The sequence below is a fragment of the Jaculus jaculus genome, chromosome 5 (assembly GCF_020740685.1).
Source record: "Jaculus jaculus isolate mJacJac1 chromosome 5, mJacJac1.mat.Y.cur, whole genome shotgun sequence".
Lineage (NCBI taxonomy): Eukaryota > Metazoa > Chordata > Mammalia > Rodentia > Dipodidae > Jaculus > Jaculus jaculus.
The window spans coordinates 113389924-113410434 of NC_059106.1; the positions used below are offsets into that span (position 1 = coordinate 113389924).

At 38.5% G+C, this 20511-nt stretch overlaps 1 protein-coding gene across 6 annotated transcripts in view; it reads left to right on the forward strand.

The window, feature by feature from the left end:
* Positions 1 to 20511, forward strand: part of Ldah (lipid droplet associated hydrolase) — a 154812-nt gene that overhangs the window by 15003 nt on the left and 119298 nt on the right. The gene's annotated exons all lie outside the window — the stretch shown is intronic.

Sequence of the window (20511 nt, forward strand, 5' to 3'; positions counted from 1 at the left end):
ATTTCTTAATGAATATGTTCATGAAACTGATCAAAATTGTCTCTCCTTCAGAACTTTTGTGTTTTATGACTTTCTTAGATTTCCCCACCATAAGATTATAAACAGTTTTGCCATGTCTTGTGTTCTTAGTTTTTTTTGTAACCTTTAAATCTGATGTTTCTAAAATTTAAGGACCAAACTGAGAAAAAGATCTAGTTTTCTCACTTTCTTTTTTAATGGCTTACTTATCCATAACCATTAATTCATTAATTTGTCTTTTTCCTATTGGCTGGCAATGCTGATTTTTATCATACAGTGAACTCTGCTATGGCTAAGAATCTGTTTCCATATCCGCTTCCTCTTTGTGTATTTTATATATATGAAATATATATAAATATATATATATATTGTTTGGGGAAGGAACTTGGCTTAATCAGAATCTGTGTCTGCTGTTTGTAAACAAAGAATTCTTTTTTTGTTGTTTGTTTTTTTGGGTTTTTTTTTTTTTGAGGTAGGGTTTTCACACTAGCCCATGCTGACCTGGAGCTCACTATGTAGTCTCAGGATGGCCTCAAACTCACAGCGATCCTACTACCTCTGCCTCCCAAGTGCTGGGATTAAAGCATGCACCACCACGCCTGGCCCATAAACAAAGAATTCTTAAGACAGAAAGTTAGAACGAATTCATAAAACAACATGATTATGATCAAAATGGCCTTTAAAATATATGTGTGTGTATGCTACGATTATTTGTTACTGTTTTGCTTTCTTTTTTTTTTTTTTTGGTTTTTCAAGGTAGGGTCTCACTCTTGCTCAGGCTGACCTGGAATTCACTATAGAGTCTCAGGGTGGCCTCGAACTCACTGCAATCCTCCTACCTCTGCCTCCCGAGTGCTGTGATTAAAGGCGTGCGCCACCATGCCCAGCCTATATTTTACTTTTTAAGATTAAAACTTTATTTTAAAAATGTAGGTGCTTTAGCCACTCCTACTTTCTCATGGACAGGAGCTCTGTGTAGTCTCTTATCTTTCCTTCTCTTAATCTCATAAAGTCTCTCTAAGTTTTTACAGGAAAGGTTTATATGATTCCCTCCCACCAACTTCCTTTTTCCTGCATCCCCCTCCACTAAATCCCCTTTTCTTTCCCTTCATTCCCTCTTCTCTTTTGATGTCTTTTTTTCCATTTCTCCATCATCCATGGCAATTCATTGATGAAACCAATATTGTGTAGATAACAATAGCCACTGTGAGTTCATGATTACAAGGACCACTTTGTATCTAGAAGACAGCATTCTAAAATATTCCTCTCCATCCATTGGCTCTTACATTCTTCATGTCATCTCTTCTGCTGTATACCCTGATCCATTGGAGGATGTAATAGAGATGTCTCAGTGCTAAACACTCCATGTCACACTGGATAAATAAAAATAGACATTGACGGAAAAGGACTGCAAACTGTGAAGACTATATACAATTTGGGAATGGGAATTTATTTCATGAGGTTCCCATCATCCTTTAGGTGTTTTTAATTATTCATGCTGCATTGTTAAAAATATTCTGACATTTTTATAAAAATGTTAAATCAGTACTGCATCTCTATGATATATTCTGATATACCACTCTGTCATGATGGTTTTTGTTGTTTTTGTTGTTGTTTTTTGAGGTAGGGTCTCACTGTGGTCCAGGCTGACCTGGAATTAACTATGTAGTCTCAGAATGGCCTCAAACTCATAGTAATCCTCCTACCTCTGCTTCCAGAGTGCTGGGATTAAAGGCGTGCACCACCACACCCAGCCCATGATGTACTTTTTAACACTTTGATGGATTCAATTGTTTAGAATTTTTTCTGGCTTTTATGTAAAGGTGGTGCAAACCTTATAACATGAACTTGAAACTATTACTTCCTTGCTTATTTTCTGTAATAGTTTATATAGATTTGTTAATCTTCCTTAAATGTTTGGTAGAATTTACCAGTGAAGCCATATATCTTTGCATTTTCTTCATGAGAAGATTTTAAGCTAAAATTTAAATGCCTTTGATCAATAATAGGGCTATTCAGATGCTTTGCTTCTTCTTGAATAAGTTTTATGGTTTGTGTCTGTCTAAAAAGTTGCTTGCTTCATCTAAGGTGACAAATTTATAATGTTTTCTAAATATTATTTTAATAAAGGTGAAACAAGTAATATAAATCCACTCATGTTTTAACCTTGATTAATCACTTCCACTATTACATAGATAAAAAGGCACATTCCCCATCATGACTAACAAGGTGCTCATAATTATTTTTCTTCCTCATCAACCACATTGCATGCAGGATTCTATGTCTGTTACTATTCCTTAGTCTTGCTGATATATATAGCCAGGAGCCTGAGCTCTTTTCTGTTGCTTTAAAAGATAAACTCTTTATTTCTTTTTTACTGATAATTTTTATGTATGTACTTAATATATTTTGATAATATTCTCCTCATCACTCTTTCTTGCTCACTATACTATACCTCTTTCACTGGATCCCTTCTTCCTATCAAACAGTACTTCTTTATTTTATTTTTGACTGCCTTCATCATCCATGATGACATATTTATGGATCTAATTTTGTGCTACTACTAATAGCCACTGTAAGGTCATGAATGCAGCAGCCACCACATGTCTAGAATACAGCTTTACAAACTATTTCTCCCTAAACTTTGGCTCTTACATTTTTTTCTGCTGACTCTCACAGTGTTCCCTGAATGTTGGTGGGTGGGATTGAGATGGCTCATTTAATGCTTAGCATTTAACTGTTGCCTTGTTTCAGCATTTGGATGAGTTTGAATCTCACCAGTAGTCACTGCCATTTGCAAAAAGTTCCTCTGATCAATAGTGAGAACAGCACTATTATATGAACATAAACTTAAGTATTTAGAGGGCAATATGATGGGCACAGCATACCAATTTAGCCAAACAGCAACGGTAGCTTCTCCCATAGTATGGTAGTTTGAATGTAATAGTTTAAATGTATAGCCCCATAGACTGTAGTGTTTTACTAAAATTGAGCTTGCAATATAAGCCCCTGGCAGGCAGATCCCTGCAACAGGGAGTGTGTCACTGGGGGCAGATCTTGGAGTCCAGCCTAAGGTATGATTGGGGATAGATCTGAAGTCCAGCCCAATGATATAAAGAGAGCAATTTGAGCAGTTCATGCTTGCTGGTATAGATATTTGCTTGCAGTTGTTTCTTTATGTTTGGATCTGTGGAAGCAAGCAGCTTCTTCCACTATTAATGACGTTTCCCCCAGATTTTGTAAGCTTCAAATAATCCCCTTCTTCCCATAAACTGTGTCTGCTTGGATGTTTGTCCTAGAAATAAGGAACTGACTGCAACACAATTTGGTGCCAGGAATGGGGTAGTTTCTGCCATGTATCTGACCAAGTCAGTTTTGGCCTTTGGGGATGTGTGGGCTGGAGGAATGTGATCGAATTTGGAACTTGGGACTGGAGAATCCTCCCAGTGTGATAAGCCAAATTTTATAATCTATGCTAGTAACAGTTTAAAAATGCTAGGTGAAGAAACAATGATGGACTGTGAAGGCTTAGCCTATGAACTTTCAAGGGGAGACAAAAAGAAAGCAGAGAACTTTGTTGAAGCTGAACTACTGACATAAAGGTTGGCTGTGTTCTGTCCATGCCCAGATAGTTTTATCCAGGATGAATTTAAAAGTAATGGACTGGACTTCAGTTAAGATGGTGGCATAGGTACCACGCCAACGTATTGTAGGGAGGAAAAAGAACAAAAAACTCAGCAAAATACACACTTTTTTACTAAAAAGTGAGGTGTATAGGAAATTGAAGCACCAGCGGAGAAGTAGAAGAGATCCAGAGCATCCAAGCCTGCAAAGGCCGGCAAAAGTGGCCCGGGCAGCTCCGCCAACCGCGGCGGTGCACCAGAAAGCCCCCAGGCTCGGCACCAGCCACAGGAAAAGCCAGGCAAGGGGAGCTTCCACTCACATTGGAGCTCTCCCCAACTCAAGAACCATGAAGGAAGAGCGGCAGTGAGCAACAGAGTAGCAGACCATGAGGTAGAAGAACACGTGGAACAGCGAGAGAACTAGAGCAGCTGCGGCTCCCTCCCCTCCCCGACCACCTGATACCAGCTCCAGCAAACAGAACAGCAGTCCTGGGACCCGGCCACGCCAGCTTGAGCCAACAGCGGGACCCAAGCAGGAGCAAAGTCAGGCAGCAACATCAGTGGCTCCGGCACCAGTAACAGCAGCCCTAGCAACAGCAGACCCAGCAGCAGCAGACCCAGTAGCGGCAGCAGCAGCAGACCTAGCAGCAGCAGGTTCAGTGGCAGCAGCTGTGGAGGACCCAGCAACAGCAGATCCAGCAGCGGGGGTGCTGATCTGCAGGGCCACAGTTGCCAGGCTCGGTTTGTCCCACAGGAAAAGCCAGTGCCCAACTCCAGAAATCAGAACAGCAGCCCAATGACCCAGGCAGCAACTTGACTGAGACCAAAATCAAACAAGGTAACTGGGATTGCACCAGGGAAGGGTCTCACTTGGTCTCAAGCTAACTGGGATCCCTCAACAGACCAGAAATCTTAACCTCTTTGTTGATAGAGGATCTGGTTGTTATAATAATTACTCTTACATACATACTTGGGGCTGTTTTTGATTGAATGTGTACAGTGTTTAGTTAACTTTTAGTATCTACCTTTATTTTATTCCACTCAGCCTACTTGAATACTCCCATAGCAGGGAAACTCAACCCCTAGGAGCACCTTTGTAGATACTATGAGAGTCTTAAGAGCCACACCTAACACCTTAAGCCTCTACCCTGAAAATATATAACATCAAATCAATTGATACAGCTAAGAATACCCAGCTGGCTAGAAAATCCAAGCATGAACTTATTCCAAGATGCAAAAATATATACATTATAACACAAGAAACACTAAAAAGCAAGACGATATAAATCCACCTAAAAGTATTAATACATCAGAAATTACCTCCAGTGAGAACGAGTTAGAGGAAATGCCTGAGAAAGAGTTCAAAAGAATGATTATAAATATGTTCAAGGAGGTCAAAGAACAAATCAAAACAATCAAAGAGGAAATCAAAGGAGTCAAAGAAGACGCAGGACACCAATTTAATGAAATAAAGAAGGCAATACAAGACATAAATAAGGAAATAGATAATAAAGAAAAACCAGTCAGAATTACTAGTAATGAAGAACACAGTTAATGAAATAAAAAACTCTGTAGAAAATCTCACCAGTAGGATGGATGAGGGAGAGGACAGAATATCTAAGCTAGAAGACCAGGTGGCAGATCTAATACAGTCCAACAAAGAGAAAGACAAACTTATAGAAAAGTATGAGTGGGAATTTCAAGATATTCGCGACACTATGAAAAGATCAAATATACGAATTCAGGGCACAGTAGAAGGAGAAGAATTCCACTCCAAAGGCATAGTAGGTGTCTTCAACAAAATCATAGAAGAAAATTTCCCCCAAATTGGGAAAGAGGTGCCAATGCAGATACAGGAAGCCTTTAGAACTCCAGCCAGACAAAACCTGGAAAGAACCTCTCCTCGCCAGAATACAGGAGTATATCAAAAAGATCATTCACCCTGACCAAGTAGGCTTTATCCCAGAGATGCAGGGATGGTTCAATATACGCAAATTTATAAATGTAATACATTATATAAACGGGTTGAAGGACAAAAATCACACGATCATCTCATTGGACGCAGAGAAAGCATTTGACAAAATCCAACATCCCTTCATGATAAAAGTCCTACAGACACTGGGAATAGAAGGAACATATCTCAATATAATAAAAGCTATTTATGACAAGCCTACAGTCAACATACTACTAAATGGGGGAAAACTGGAAGCTTTCCCACTAAAATCAGGAACAAGACAAGGGTGTCCACTGTCCCCACATTTATTTAATATAGATTTGGAAGTCTTAGCCATAGCAATAAGGCAAGAGACACTCATAAAATGGATACTAATGGGAAAGGAAGAGATCAAGTTATCATTTGCAGATGACATGATCTACACATAAAGGACCCTAAGGACTCTACTAGCAAACTGTTAATGCTGATCAAAATCTAGAGCCATGTAGCAGAATACAAAATAAATATACAGAAATCAGCAGCCTTCCTCTATGCTAACAACAAACACGCAGAGGATGAAATCAGAGAATCACTCCCATTCACAATTGCATCAAAAAAATAAAAATAAAAATAAAGTACCTTGGAATAAACCTAACCAAGGAAGTAAAGAATCTCTACAATGAGAACTTTAAAACACTCAAGTGAAAATTGCAGAAGACACGAGAAAATGGAGAAACATCCCCTGTTGCTGGATGGGAAGAATCAATATTGTGAAAATGGCAATCTTACCTAAAGCAACCTACACATTTAATGCAATCCCTATCAAAATTCCAAAAGCATTCTTCATGGAAATAGAAAAAACAATCCAAAAATTCATTTGGAATCACAAAAAAACCTTGAATATCTAAAATAATACTGAACAACAAAAATAAGGCTGGTGGTATCACCATACCTAATTTCAACCTATACTACAGAGCCATAGTAACAGAAACAGCATGGTGCTGGCACAGAAACAGAAATGTAGATCAGTGGAACAGAATAGAGGACCCAGATGTAAGTCCAGGTAGCTATAGCCACCTGATACTCGTAAAAAATGCCAAAAATAGGAGTTCCGGTTAAGATAGCGGCACAGGTACCACGCCAAAGCACTGGGGGAAAAAAAACACCAAAAAACCTCAGCAAAATACACACTTTTACTAAAAAATGAGGCGTGTAGGAAACTGAAGCGGCAGCAGAGAAGTAGGAGAAATCCAGAGCATCCAAAGCCCGCACAGGCTGGCAAAAGCAGCCCCGGCAGCTGCACCAACCGAGGCAGCAGCGGGGCACACCAGAAAGCCGCCAGACTCGGCTCCAGCTGCAGGAAAAGCCAGGTGCGGGAGCTTCCCTCAACCGGCACTCTCCGCAACTCAGGAAACGTGAAGGGAGAGTGGCAGTGAGCAGCGGAGGAGCAGACCGCGAGGTAGAAGAACACGTGGAACAGCGAGAGAACCAGAGCAGCTGAGGCTCCCTCCCCTCCCCCACCGCCTGAGCCCAGCTCCAGGGAACAGAGCAGCGTCCCAGGACCCGGCAACGCCAACTTCAGCCGACAGCGGGACCCTAGCAGGAGCAGAGTTCGGCAGCAACATCAGCAGCTCTGGAACCGGTACCAGCAACCCCAGCAGCAACAGACCCAGAAGCAGCAGCAGTTCCAGCAGTGGGGGTGCTGATCTGCAGGGCCACAGTTGCCAGGCTTGGTTTGTCCCGCAGGAAAAGCCAGTGCCCAGCAGCCCGACGACCAGGCAGCAACATGACTGAGACCAAACTCGTCCAAGGTAACTGGGTTTGCACCAGGGAAGGGTCTCACTTGGTCACAAGCTAACTTAGATCCCTCAACAGACCAGAAATCTTAACCTCTATGTTGATAGAGGATCTGGTTGTTATAATAACTACTCTGGCATACATACTTGGGGCTGTTTTTGACTGAATGGGTACAGTGTTTAGTTAACTTTTAGAATCTACCTGTATTTTATTCCACTCAGCCTACTTGAATATGCCCATAGCAGGGAAACTCAACCCCTAGGAGCACCTTTGTAGATACTCTCAGAGTCTTAAGAGCCACATCTAACACCTTAAGCTCCTACCCTGAAAATATATAACATCAAATCAATTGATACAGCTAAGAATACCCAGCTGGATAGAAAATCCAAGCATGAACTTATTCCAAGATGCAAAAATATATACATTATAACACAAGAAACACTAAAAAGCAAGACGATATAAATCCATCTAAAAGTATTAATACATCAGAAATGACCTCCAGTGAGAACGAGATAGAGGAAATGCCTAAGAAAGATTTCAAAAGAATGATTATAATTATGTTCAAAGAAGTCAGAGAACAAATCAAAGGAGTCAAAGAGGTACTTAAAGAGGAAATCAAAGGAATAAAAGAAGATGCAAGACACCAATTTCATGAAATAAAGAACGCAATACAAGACATAAATAAGGAAATAGAAATAATAAAGAAAAACCAGTAAGAATTACTAGCAATGAAGAAAACAGTTAATGAAATAAAAAACTGTAGAAAATCTCACCGTTAGAATGGATTAAGGAGAAGACAGAATATCTAAGCTAGAAGACCAGGTAGCAGATCTAATACAGTCCAACAAAGAGAAAGACAAACTTATAGAAAAGTATGAGTGGGAATTTCAAGATATTCGGACACTATGAAAAGATCAACTATTAGAATTCAGGGCATAGTAGAAGGAGAAAAATTTCACTCCAAAGGCATAGTAGGTGTCTTCAACAAAATCATAGAAGAAAATTTCCCCCAAATTGGGAAAGAGGTGCCAGTACAGATACAGGAAGCCTTTAGAACCCCAGCCAGACAAAACCTGGAAAGAACCTCTCCTCGCCATATTATAATCAAACTTCCAAACACACTCCAATCAAAAAAATATTGAAAGCAGTTAGAGAGAAAAGTCAAGTAACCTACAAAAGTAAGCCCATCAGGATTACAGCAGATTATTCAACACAAACTTTTAAAGCCAGAAGGGCTTGGGGTGATATATTCCAAGTTCTGAAAGATAACAACTGTAAACCAAGGTTATTTTATCCTGCAAAGTTATCCATTCAAATCTATGGTGAAATAAGGACATTCCATGACAAAAGCAGGTTAAAGGAGCATTTGAAGACAAAACCATCTCTACAGAAAATACTTGATAGAATCCTCCATGCTGAAGAAAAGGAAAAGCACACATATAAGGAACCTAGAAAAAGCAAGCAATACTCAAATACTAGTTAACAGAAGAGAGCACAGGTAGAACCAGAACCACAAAATAAACAAAATGGCAAACAAATACACACCTTTCAATAATATCTCTGAATATCAATGGCCTCAATGCCCCAACGAAAAGACATAGATTTGCAGACAGGGTTAAAAAACAGGATCCTACAATTTGTTGTCTCCAAGAAACTCACTTTTCTACAAAGGATAGACATTATCTTAGGGTGAAAGTTTGGAAGATGGTGTGTCAAGCAAATGGGCCTAGAAAACAAGCAGGGGTTGCTATCCTAATATCGGACAGGGTAGACTTTAGTCCAATGTTAGTCAAGAAAGATAAGTAAGGTCACTTTATATTTATTAAGGGCACACTCCAACAGGAGGACATTACAATCCTAAACATATATGCACCTAACATGGGGGCTCCCAAATTCGTCAAACAAACACTATTAGAACTAAGGTCACAGAAAACACCAAACACAGTGGTGGTGGGTGACTTTAACACCCCACTCTCATCAATTGACAGGTCATCCAGGGAAAATATAAACAGAGAGGCATCTGGACTAAATGAGATCATAGAAGGAATGGACTTAACAGATATATACAGGATATTCCATCCAAAGCCTGCAGAATATACATTCTTTTCAGCAGCACATGGAACATTCTCTAAAATAGACCATATATTAGAACACAAAGCAAATCTTAACAAATTCAGGAAAATTGAAATAATTCCTTGCATTCTCTCTGACCACAATGGAATTAAACTACAAATCAGTAGCAAGAAAGGCTATAGAGCCTACACAAATTCATGGAAACTAAACAGTACAATACTAAATGATGAATGGGTCAATGAAGAAATCAAGAAGAAAATCAAAAAATTTATAGAGTCTAATGATAATGAGAACACAACGTACCGAAATCTCTGGGACACAATGAAGGCAGTTCTAAGAGGTAAATTTATAGCCTTCAGTGCCTATATTAACAAATTAGAAAGGTCGCAAGTAAATGACCTAATGGTTCGCCTTAAAGCCTTGGAAAAAGAAGAACAAGGCAAACCAAAAATTAGTAGACGGGAAGAAATAATAAAGATTAGGGCAGAAATTAATGAAATAGAAACAAACAAACAAAAAAAAAAAAAATCCAAAGAATTAATGAAACAAAGAGTTGGTTCTTTGAAAGGATAAACAAGATTGATAAACCCTTAGCAAATCTGACCAAAAGAAAGAGAGAAGAGACACAAATTAATAAAATCAGAGATGAACAAGGTAACATCACAACAGATTCCAGAGAAATTCAAAAAATCATAGGGACATACTATAAAAGCATATACTCTACAAAGTATGAAAATCTGAAAGAAATGGATGCTTTCCTTGATCTATATGACCTACCTAAATTAAATCAAAATGAGATTAATCACTTAAATAGACCTATAACAAACATGGAGATCCGAACAGTTATCAATAATCTCCCAAATAAAAAAAGCCCAGGCCCAGATGGATTCACTGCTGAATTTTACCAGACTTTTAAGGAAGAGCTAACACCATTGCTTCTTAAGCTTTTCCAGGAAATAGAAAAAGAAGGAATTCTACCAAACTCCTTCTATGAGGCCAGCATCACCCTGATACCAAAACCAGGCAAAGATAGAACAAAAAAAGAAAATTATAGACCAATCTCCCTCATGAACATAGTTGCAAAACTTCTCAACAAAATATTGGCAAACAGAATATAAGAGTATATCAAAAAGATCATTCACCCTGACCAAGTAGGCTTTATCTCAAGATGCAGGGATGGTTCAACATACGCAAATCTATACATGTAGTACATTACATAAACGGGTTGAAGGACAAATATCACATGATCATCTCATTGGACGCAGAGAAAGCATTTGACAAAATCCAACATCCATTCATGATAAAAGTCCTACAGACACTGGGATTAGAAGGAACATATCTCAATATAATAAAGGCTATTTATGACAAGCCTACAGCCAAAATATTACTAAATGTGGAAAAACTGGAAGCTTTCCCACTAAAATCAGGAACAAGACAAGGGTGTCCACTGTCCCCACTTTTATTTAATATAGTTTTGGAAGTCTTAGCCATAGCAGTAAGGCAAGAGACACACATAAAAGGGATACAAAGTGGAACGGAAGAGATCAAGTTATTATTTGCAGATGACATGATTCTATACATAAAGGACCCTAACGAGTCTACTAGCAAACTTTTAGAGCTGATCAAAACCTACAGCAATGTAGCAGGATACAAAATAAATACACAGAAATCAGTAGCCTTCATATATGCTAACAACAAACACACAGAGGATGAAATCAGAGAATCACTCCCATTCACAGTTGCATCAAAAAAAATTAAGTACCTTGGAATAAACCTAACCAAGGAAGTAAAGAATATCTACAATGAGAACTTTAAAACACTCATGCGAGAAATTGCAGAAGACATTAGAAAGTGGAGAAACATCCCTTGTTCCTGGATTGGAAGAATCAATATTGTGAAAGTGGCAATCTTACCTAAAGCAGTCTACACATTTAATGCAATCCCTATCAAAATTCCAAAGGCTTTCTTCATGGAAATAGAAAAAACAATCCAAAAATTCATCTGGAATCACAAAAAAACTCGAATATCTAAAATAATACTGAGCAACAAAAATGAGGCTGGTGGTATCACCATACCTGATTTTAACCTATAGTACAGAGCGATAGTAACAAAAATAGCATGGTACTGGCAGAAAAACAGACATGTAGATTAGTGGAACAGAAGAGAGGACCCAGATGTAAGCCCAAGTAGCTATAGCCACCTGATACTCGATAAAAATGCCAAAAATACTCATTGGAGAAGAGACAGCCTCTTTAGCAAATGGTGTTTTGAAAACTGGATATATATCTGCAGAAGGATGAAAATAGATTCTTCTCTCTTGCCATGCACAAGAATTAAGTCCAAATGCATTAAAGACCTTAACATCAGACCTGAAACTCTGAAACTGCTAAAGGAAAAAGTAGGGGAAACCCTTCAACATATTGGTCTTGTCAAAGACTTTCTGAATATAACCCCAATTGCTCAGGCAATAAAACCACAGATTAATCACTGGGACCTCATGAAATTACAAAGATTTTGCACTGCAAAGGACACAGTGACTAAAGCAAAGAGGCAACCTACAGAATGGGAAAAAAATCTTCGCCAGCTATATATCTGATAGAGGATTAATATCTAGGATATACAAAGAACTCAAAAAGTTAAATAATAAGGAATCAACAAGCTAATCAAAAAACGAGCTATGGAGCTAAATAGAGAGTTCTCAAAGGAAGAAATACGAATGGCATATAAGCATCTAATGAAATGTTCTACGTCACTAATCATCATGGAAATGCAGATTCAAACTACATTGAGATTCCATCTCACTCCTGTCAGATTGGCCACCATCATGAAAACAAATGATCATAAATGTTGGCGGGGATGTGGAAAAAAACGAACCCTTCTGCACTGCTGGTGGGAATGCAATCTGGTTCAGTCATTGTGGAAATCAGTGTGGAGGTTCCTAAAACAGCTAGAGATTGATCTACCATATGGCCCAGCTATAGCACTACTAGGCATATATCCGAAGGACTCATTTCATTTCCGTAGAAGTACGTGCTCAACCATGTTTATTGCTGCTCAATTCATAATAGCTGGGAAATGGAACCAGCCTAGATGTCCCTCAACTGATGAGTGGATAATGAAGATGTGGCACATTTATCCAATGGAGTTCTACTCAGCGGTAAAGAAAAATGAAGTTATGAAATTTGCAGAAAAATGGATGGATGTGGAAAGGATTATAAGTGAGGTAATCCAGGCCCAGAAAGCCAAGCGCCACATGTTCTCTCTCATATGTGGATCCTAGCTACAGGTGATTGGGCTTCTGCGTGAGAATGAAAATACTTAGTAGCAGAGGCCAGTAAGTTAAAAAGGAGACATAAAGGGAAGAAAAAGGAAGGGAGGAGGGTACTGAAGAGGTTGATATTGTATATATGTAAGTTCAATGATTGAGATGGGGAGGTAATATAGAGAATGGAATTTCAAAGGGGAAAGTGTGTGGCGGGGAATTTCCATGGGATATTGTTTTATAATCATGGAAAATGCTAATAAAAATTTTAAAAAACTAGTGGTCTGGTGCCCTTGGCAGAAGGTACAGACCAGAAAAATATGAGGAATGTTAAGTTTTGCATGGAAAAAAATTAAGCATGTTTAAAGTTATTAGTTCAGATATGGTTTTATGTTACTGAAGCTTTTGAAATTGTTAACAAGTTACCAACATAAAGCTGAGGTAAAATCTTTGTATTGGGACTATAGAAATAATCTACCTAGGTTAGGCTTAGTGAGTAAAAATACAAATTATTTTACAAGGAAGAGACTTAAAGGAAGAATTCTAAAGGTTTTTCCTGCTCTTCAAGGTCAATATTGTCACTTCTGGATTTATAAATTAGCTGTACCACTGTTTACCTGGAATCTGTTTGAAGCTTGAAAAATTCAGGGAAGTAGGTCATAGAGTGCACACTGTTGGAGAACTTGCTACTAGATATGACAATGGGATGCAGGGATACATCCCTGTTTGTAGGCCAAATAAAGCCACAGTATAGCGCTGAGAAGATGGACCATGGTTTGTAATAAAGACCCAAAAATATTCTGTATATACCAGAACAGTGCAACATCTGCCATGGAGAAGTGGTTGCTCAGGCAACAATGTTTGTCGGGACTATTACCATCCCTGCTGGAGGAACACAATAGTAATCCAGAGATTTTGTCACTGGTTGTGGATGTTGGTGTTGCATATATTGATGTTTTTCTGATAGCAATTGATTTGCATTGGTCCAATCTCTCCTTTTTATGCCTTTTTTTGCAATGAAAATGTCTATTGTATGCCATTATATATTAGAAGTATTTAACTTGTTTTGAATTTATAGGACTCACAGTTAAGAGACAGTTTTGAATTTCAGTTGAGACTTTGGACTTTGGAATAGTCTTAAAGCTGGTAAATGTTATGGGGACCTTTGAAGTTGGACCAGATACTATTTACAGTATGTGATGCTCATGAGTTTATGGGTGCCCAGGACATGATGTGATTGAATGTATGGCCCCATAGACACACGTGTTTCATTAAAATTGAATTCACTGGCCTGGAGATAAGGCTTAGCAGATAAGGTGCCTGCCTGCAAAGCCAAAGGACTGAGGTTCAGTTCTCTAGGACCCACATAAAGTCAGATGCACTAGGTGGCACATGTGTCTGATGTGCATTTGCAGTGACTAGAGGCCCTCCCATTCTCTCTCTCTGATTCTTTCTTTCTCTCTTCCTTTCACTTTCCTTTTCTTCCCTTCCCTCCCCCCCCCAGATAAATAAATTCAAAAAATTTTTTTTAATATTTTTTTAATATTTTATTTATTTATTTGAGAGCGACAGAGACAGAGAGAAAGCTAGATAGAGGGAGAGAGAGAGAATGGGCGCGCCAGGGCTTCCAGCCTCTGCAAACGAACTCCAGACGCGTGCGCCCCCTTGTGCATCTGGCTAACGTGGGACCTGGGGAACCGAGCCTCGAACCGGGGTCCTTAGGCTTCACAGGCGAGCGCTTAACTGCTAAGCCATCTCTCCAGCCCTCAAAAAATATTTTTTTAATGTGCTTGCTTGGTGAGCCCCTACTACACAGAACCCTACTACAGGGTGGAGGGGGTGGTCACTGGGGAGTCCATCTTGGAATCCAGCCCTAAGCTGTGTTTGGGGATGGATCTGAAGTCCAGCCCAAAGGTATGGGCAGCAATTTGAGCTGTGGTGCTTCGTGCTTGCTAGTGTTGGTGTTTGCTGCTGCAGTTCTTTTCTCTGTTTGGACCTATGGAAGTAAGCAGCTCCTTCCAACATTAGTGGCATTCACCCTGGATTTTCTTTTTTTTTTGGTGGGGGAGGGTTGAGGTAGAGTCTTGCTCTAGCCCACGCTGATCTGGAATTCAATACGTAGTCTCATGCTGACTTCTAACTCACAACCATCTTACTACTTTGGCCTTCCCAGTGCTGGGATTAAAGGTAGGCATCACCATGCCCAGCAGAGAGGGAGAGAATGGGCACAAATCCATCAAATACGATCATATGATCTTTTTGATGTGTTTGTGTTCAGTTTACAACTATTTTATCAGGAATTTTACATCTTTATTAATCAGGGATTGTTGGTCTGTAGTTTTCTCTTTTTGCTATATGTCTATCTTACTTGGGTATTTAATGCTGGCTTCAAAGAAGAAATTAAGGAGTATTTCCTCTTTTTTGTTTTATGGAATAATTTGAGAAGCAGTGGTTTCAGCTCTTCTTATAAAGGTCTGATAGAATTCTGCAGTGGATCTGGACTGCTTTTGACTTGGGATTTTTTTTTTTTTTTTTTTTTTTTTTTTTGGTTTTTCGAGGTAGGGTTTCTCTCTAGCCAAGGCTGACCTGGAATTCACTATGGAGTCTCAGGGTGGCCTCGAACTCACAGCGATCCTCCTACCTCTGCCTCCCAAGTGCTGGGATTAAAGGCGTGCGCCACCACGCCCGGCTGATTTGGGAATTTTTAATTACTACTTCAATGTTATTGCTTGTTACAGATCTGTTTAAATTCTTTATTTTGAAGCTGGGCATGGTGGTACTTGCCTTTAATCCCCAGTACTCGGGAGGTAAAGGTAGGGGAATTGCTGTGAGTTCGAGGCCACCCTCAGACTACATAGTGAATTATAGGTCAGCCTGGGCCAGAGGGAGACCCAACCTTGAAAAACAGAACAAAACAAAATCTTTATCTTGACATAACTTTCACAGGACATATGCATCAAGAAATTCATCCATTTCTTTTCTTTTTTTCTTTTTTGTTTGTTTTTCAAGGTCGGGTTTTGCTCTAGCCCAGGCTGACCTGGAAATCACTATGTAGTCTCAGAGTGGCCTCAAATTCATGGCAATCATCCTACATCTGCTTTTGAGTATTAGGATTAAAGGCATGCAACATCACACCTGGCCATCTATTTCTTTTGGTAGAATATGGAATATAGGTGTGTCCTTACGATTCTCTTAGTTTTATTCGTGATTGTTGTAATGTCTTCTTTTTCATCTGTTTTATCCTTGTCATCTCATCTATTGATTAGGGTCTTTCAGTTAATTTGGCTGAGAATTTATCAATCTTGTTATTTTTTTTCTGAAGAACCAATCCTTGGTTTCATCAATTATTTTATTTTTTCATTTGATTCTGTTTCTTTGATTTCTGTCCCAATCTTCATTATGTCTTTCCATCTAGCACATTAGGAATTTCTTTGTTTCTTTCCTTGGTTATGTAAACCTTTTAGACACATCATTACATTATTTAATTGATGTCTTTCAGTTTTTGTCATGAAGGCATTTAGAGCTGTAAACTTCCTTCTTAGGACTGCCTTCATTGTATCCCATAAATTTGGGTGTATCATGTTTTCATTTTCATTTAGTTCTATATTTTGCTTTCTTTGTTTATTTCTTCAGTAACACATTTACTGTTTAATAATGTATTATTCAATCTCCAGTAGTTTATGCATTTTCTGTAGTTTGTCTTGTTGATTTTTCTAGTTTTATTGAATTGTGGTCAGATAAAATACAAGGAGTTATTTCAGTTTTCCTAAATTTGTTTCAGTTGCTCTGTGTCTTTATATACAATCTATTTCAGAGACAGTTCCATGGGCTGCTGAGAAGAATGGGTATTCTATATTCTATCTAGATGACCTGTCTAATATTGAGAGTAAGGTATTGAAGTCTTCTAGAGTTATTGTGTTAGGATTTATCTCTGACTTTATACCTAGTAGACTTTGTTTTATAAGATTATGTACACCTATGTTTGGTGTGTATGTGTTTAGAATTATAATGTCCTGTTGGTGAGTTGTTCCTTTGATCAGCATGAAGTAATCTTTATCTCTTCAGATTAATTTTAGTATGAAGTCTATTTTGACAGATATTATAATAGCCACACTTGTTTGTTTCCTAATTCCATTTGTTTGGAATATTTTTCTTCCATCTTTTCTCCCTAAGGTAGGTATCTGTCTTTGACAATGTGTAAGTTTCTTGAAAGCAGCAAAAGGATAGATTCTGTTTTCTGATCCACCCTGTTACTCTATATCTTTTGATTGGGGAATTGAAAAGATTAATATTCACTATTAGTACTGAAAAATATATGTTAATCCCTGTCATGGTGATGATTTTGTAGAGTTTAGTGTTTTCTTTATCTTCATTTGTTTAACAAGTGTTAATGTTTTTTCCTTTTATAGTTTCTTGAGTATGTTTACTATTCTTTGCATTATAAAGTATTCCATTCAGTATCCTTTCTGTGTCTGGCTTAATGCTCATAAATTCCTTTAGCCTGTTTTTATCACTGGTTTTTCTTTAGGATTTCTATAATTTTATTGAGTTTCATTTTCATACTCTGGTTAGGCATTGTCATTTCATCTAGCTGTTTGTATCCTCTTTAAATTTATTCAGCATGTCATTCATGCATTATCTATTTCTCCCTTGAGTTCTTTGTAGATGCTTATAATCATTCTTTTGAGGTCTTTGGAGTTTTTCTAGGTAGTTTTCATTGGGTCCTCTGGTATGGAATTAGTATTTCTTAGGGGAAACATTGGAGATAGTGTGTTGTTCAGGACTTCCTGGCTCACCTGTATTAAGTGAACACTTGGAAGATGTTTGATGTTTCTCTCTGTTCATTGTCTTTGCTCTGCTTTCTGATGGTTGATGTTATGTTTTAGACATACTTGGTATTGCTTTGTGGGTGGAGTATATCTCAAGTTGGTTGCTGCTTGGGTCTCTACCTAACTGGAAGCGATCCTTGGTGACCCACCCCTGCAGTGTTTCCGGTGAAGCTTGCTAAAGGGGATCTGGATGTGGAAACAGTATAAATCCAATGGCCACTCATCTGTACCCATGTGGTGGATTAAGAGGACTCCTGAAGAGATACTGAGTGCTAGAAGTGAACACCAAACCCAATCACAATGTCATTTTGCCTGTGCCCTCACAGTGTGAGTGAAAGAGTATTTGTACAAATCCCAATCAGATCAGGATCACAATGGTAGGTAGTATAGGTGTGGGCCCGATTGTTGGGTAAAAGGAAGAACATTTGTGCCCATCCTCAAACTCTGTCCCTTCTTATCACAATGCTAGGTGATGTGAGTGTGCACTGAGCCAGGGATAGAGGGAAGAGGATTTACACCAGTCCTAAATCTGTCCCTTAGTATTACAGTGGTGGGGTGGGGTAGGGTGAGAGTACCCTGGGAAAGGGTTAGAAGAAAGGTGAGGATTCCTGCCAGCCTCAAACCTGTTTATACCTTGATCCTCTTTATTTCTTCAGGGCTTTTGCCTTATCTTTGCATCTCAACTAAATGCCACTTCCTCATATCTTGTGTTAATTATTTTTTAACTAACATTAAGCTCCTTATTTCTCTATCACAGGATCACATTTTTTAATAACTTTCTTATGCTCTTGGATTTTCACATTTATTTGTTTATATGTGTAATTTCTCCCACTACTGAATAAATTCTACAAAGATCCTCAAATGCCTTTTGCCTAGTACAGTGACTTCCATACAGTATATACCTAATCAATAATTAATGGTAAAAAGAATATACAAAAAAAGCAATAATACTGAGTAAAGTGAATGAACTTGTAAGTTGGCATCATTGTTAATAAGACACTGCATCTAAAAGTTAAGGAATTTATTTAAGCTCTTATCATCAGTAAGTGGAAGAACTGCAACTTATACCAACAGGGAGAAAACGTTATTTTTATTCACTCATTTTATTTTATTTTATTTTATTGTTTATTTATTTGAGAGCGACAGAGAGAGAGAGAGAAGGAGAGAGAATGGGCATGTCAGGGCTTCCAGCCACTGCAAACGAACTCCAGATGCGTGCACCCCCTTGTGCATCTGGCTAACGTGGGTCCTGGGGAATCAAGCCTCTAACCAGGGTCCTTAGGCTTCACAGGCAAGTGCTTAACTGCTAAGCCATCTCTCCAGCCCTACTCACTGATTTTTTATGTGTCCTGTCATTGTAATTATTGCATCTAAATCATATACTTGTTTAGTGTTTTCTTAGTGTTGAGCAAGCTGTTAATTATAGTTATAATAGCTACCATTATTATGTGCTTACTGCTGGCCAACTATTGTATCCCTGAAGATAGTCCTGTCCTCATTATAAAGCTATTGTAAGACTAACAAAATAGTAGAAGAGCCTAGACTAAGGCATTTATGATTTTTTAAATCCAGAATTGTTTCTTTTGTATATTTCAATCACAATTTTTTTTATTAATTAGACATTTTGTTGTATGGAAAAATTATGTGTTGGTCAAATTCCCTTGATATTATTTTATTATATCCCCTCCTCCTCACCACCATTCTATTAAGGGCCTTCCTCAGTGAGGTTACTGTTATGCTCCATGGAGTTATGAGTTATGAATGCAGAGTCAGTCACTGTGTGGTGAAGGGGTGGATGCCTTTGGATGGTCATTTCCACCCTGTAGCTCTTCATCTGCAGCTGCACAGTGACCAGAAAGCTGACACAAAAGTACATTTCTGTATTTGAGGAAGTTCTCAGTCTATTTGACAGAATTGAAAATAGCACCATCATAAGATGGAATTTGCACCTTAAGGTATTAGGTCAAAATGCAACATCAGCAAGATATCAATGTGGATCGTAAAGCCAATGCACCATAATAGGGAAACATTGGTGTGCAAGTTGAAAATAGCATTGTGTTTCAAGTAGTGCTCAAGTATGTTGCATTTTAATTCACTTGGTCATCATGTGACTATCTCTATTTTATGGATGTGAAACCAAGCACCAAGGGGCTAAATAACTTGCTAAAACTCATGGTTCATAAATGAGAAAGTCATAATTCCATTCCAGGAAATCAAGCATGGAAAAATTTCATTCTTAACCACTTAACTATGCTATATATCTAGAAAGCTGAGAGATATGAACAATGGAGATGAAATTTCATAAGAATAGCAGTATTTCTTATCAGTGCCCCAGACATGTTGAAATAAAGGAAAGAAAACCTTACAGCATGAAGAAATAAATTAATTGGAGAAGTAGCTAAAAATGACATTAATGGGAGATGGGGAGATTGTTCAGCAGTTAAAGGTGCTTGCTTGCAAAGTCTGACAGCCTGGGTTTGAGTCCCCTGTACCCAAGTAAAGCCAGATGTTCAAAGTGATACACATGTCTGGAGTCCGGAGTCTGGAGTTTGTTTGCTACAGCAAGAGGCCCTAGAATACCCCATTGCCTCTCTCTCATTCCCTCCCCCCCCCCATGCGTGCAAATAAATAAAAGTATTTTTAATATTTTATTTATTTATTTGAGAGACCAAATGAGGCAGATAGAGAGAGACAGAGAGAATGGGTGTACACTGCAGAGGAACTCCAGACATATGTACTGCCTTGTGCATCTGGCTTACAGAGGTACTGGGGAATAAAACATAGGTCCTTAGGCTTTGCAGGCAAGCTCCTTAACCATGAACATCTCTCTAGCCCAGTAAAAATATTTTTTAAAAGTAGACATTAATGGAAAAGGACTATAAAATATTAACATTTTATACAGATGATGGTTGCAAGGTAAAAACCCCAATTCATTGTCTTTTCACCCTACAGATGTATCAGATTGATTATTCTGTT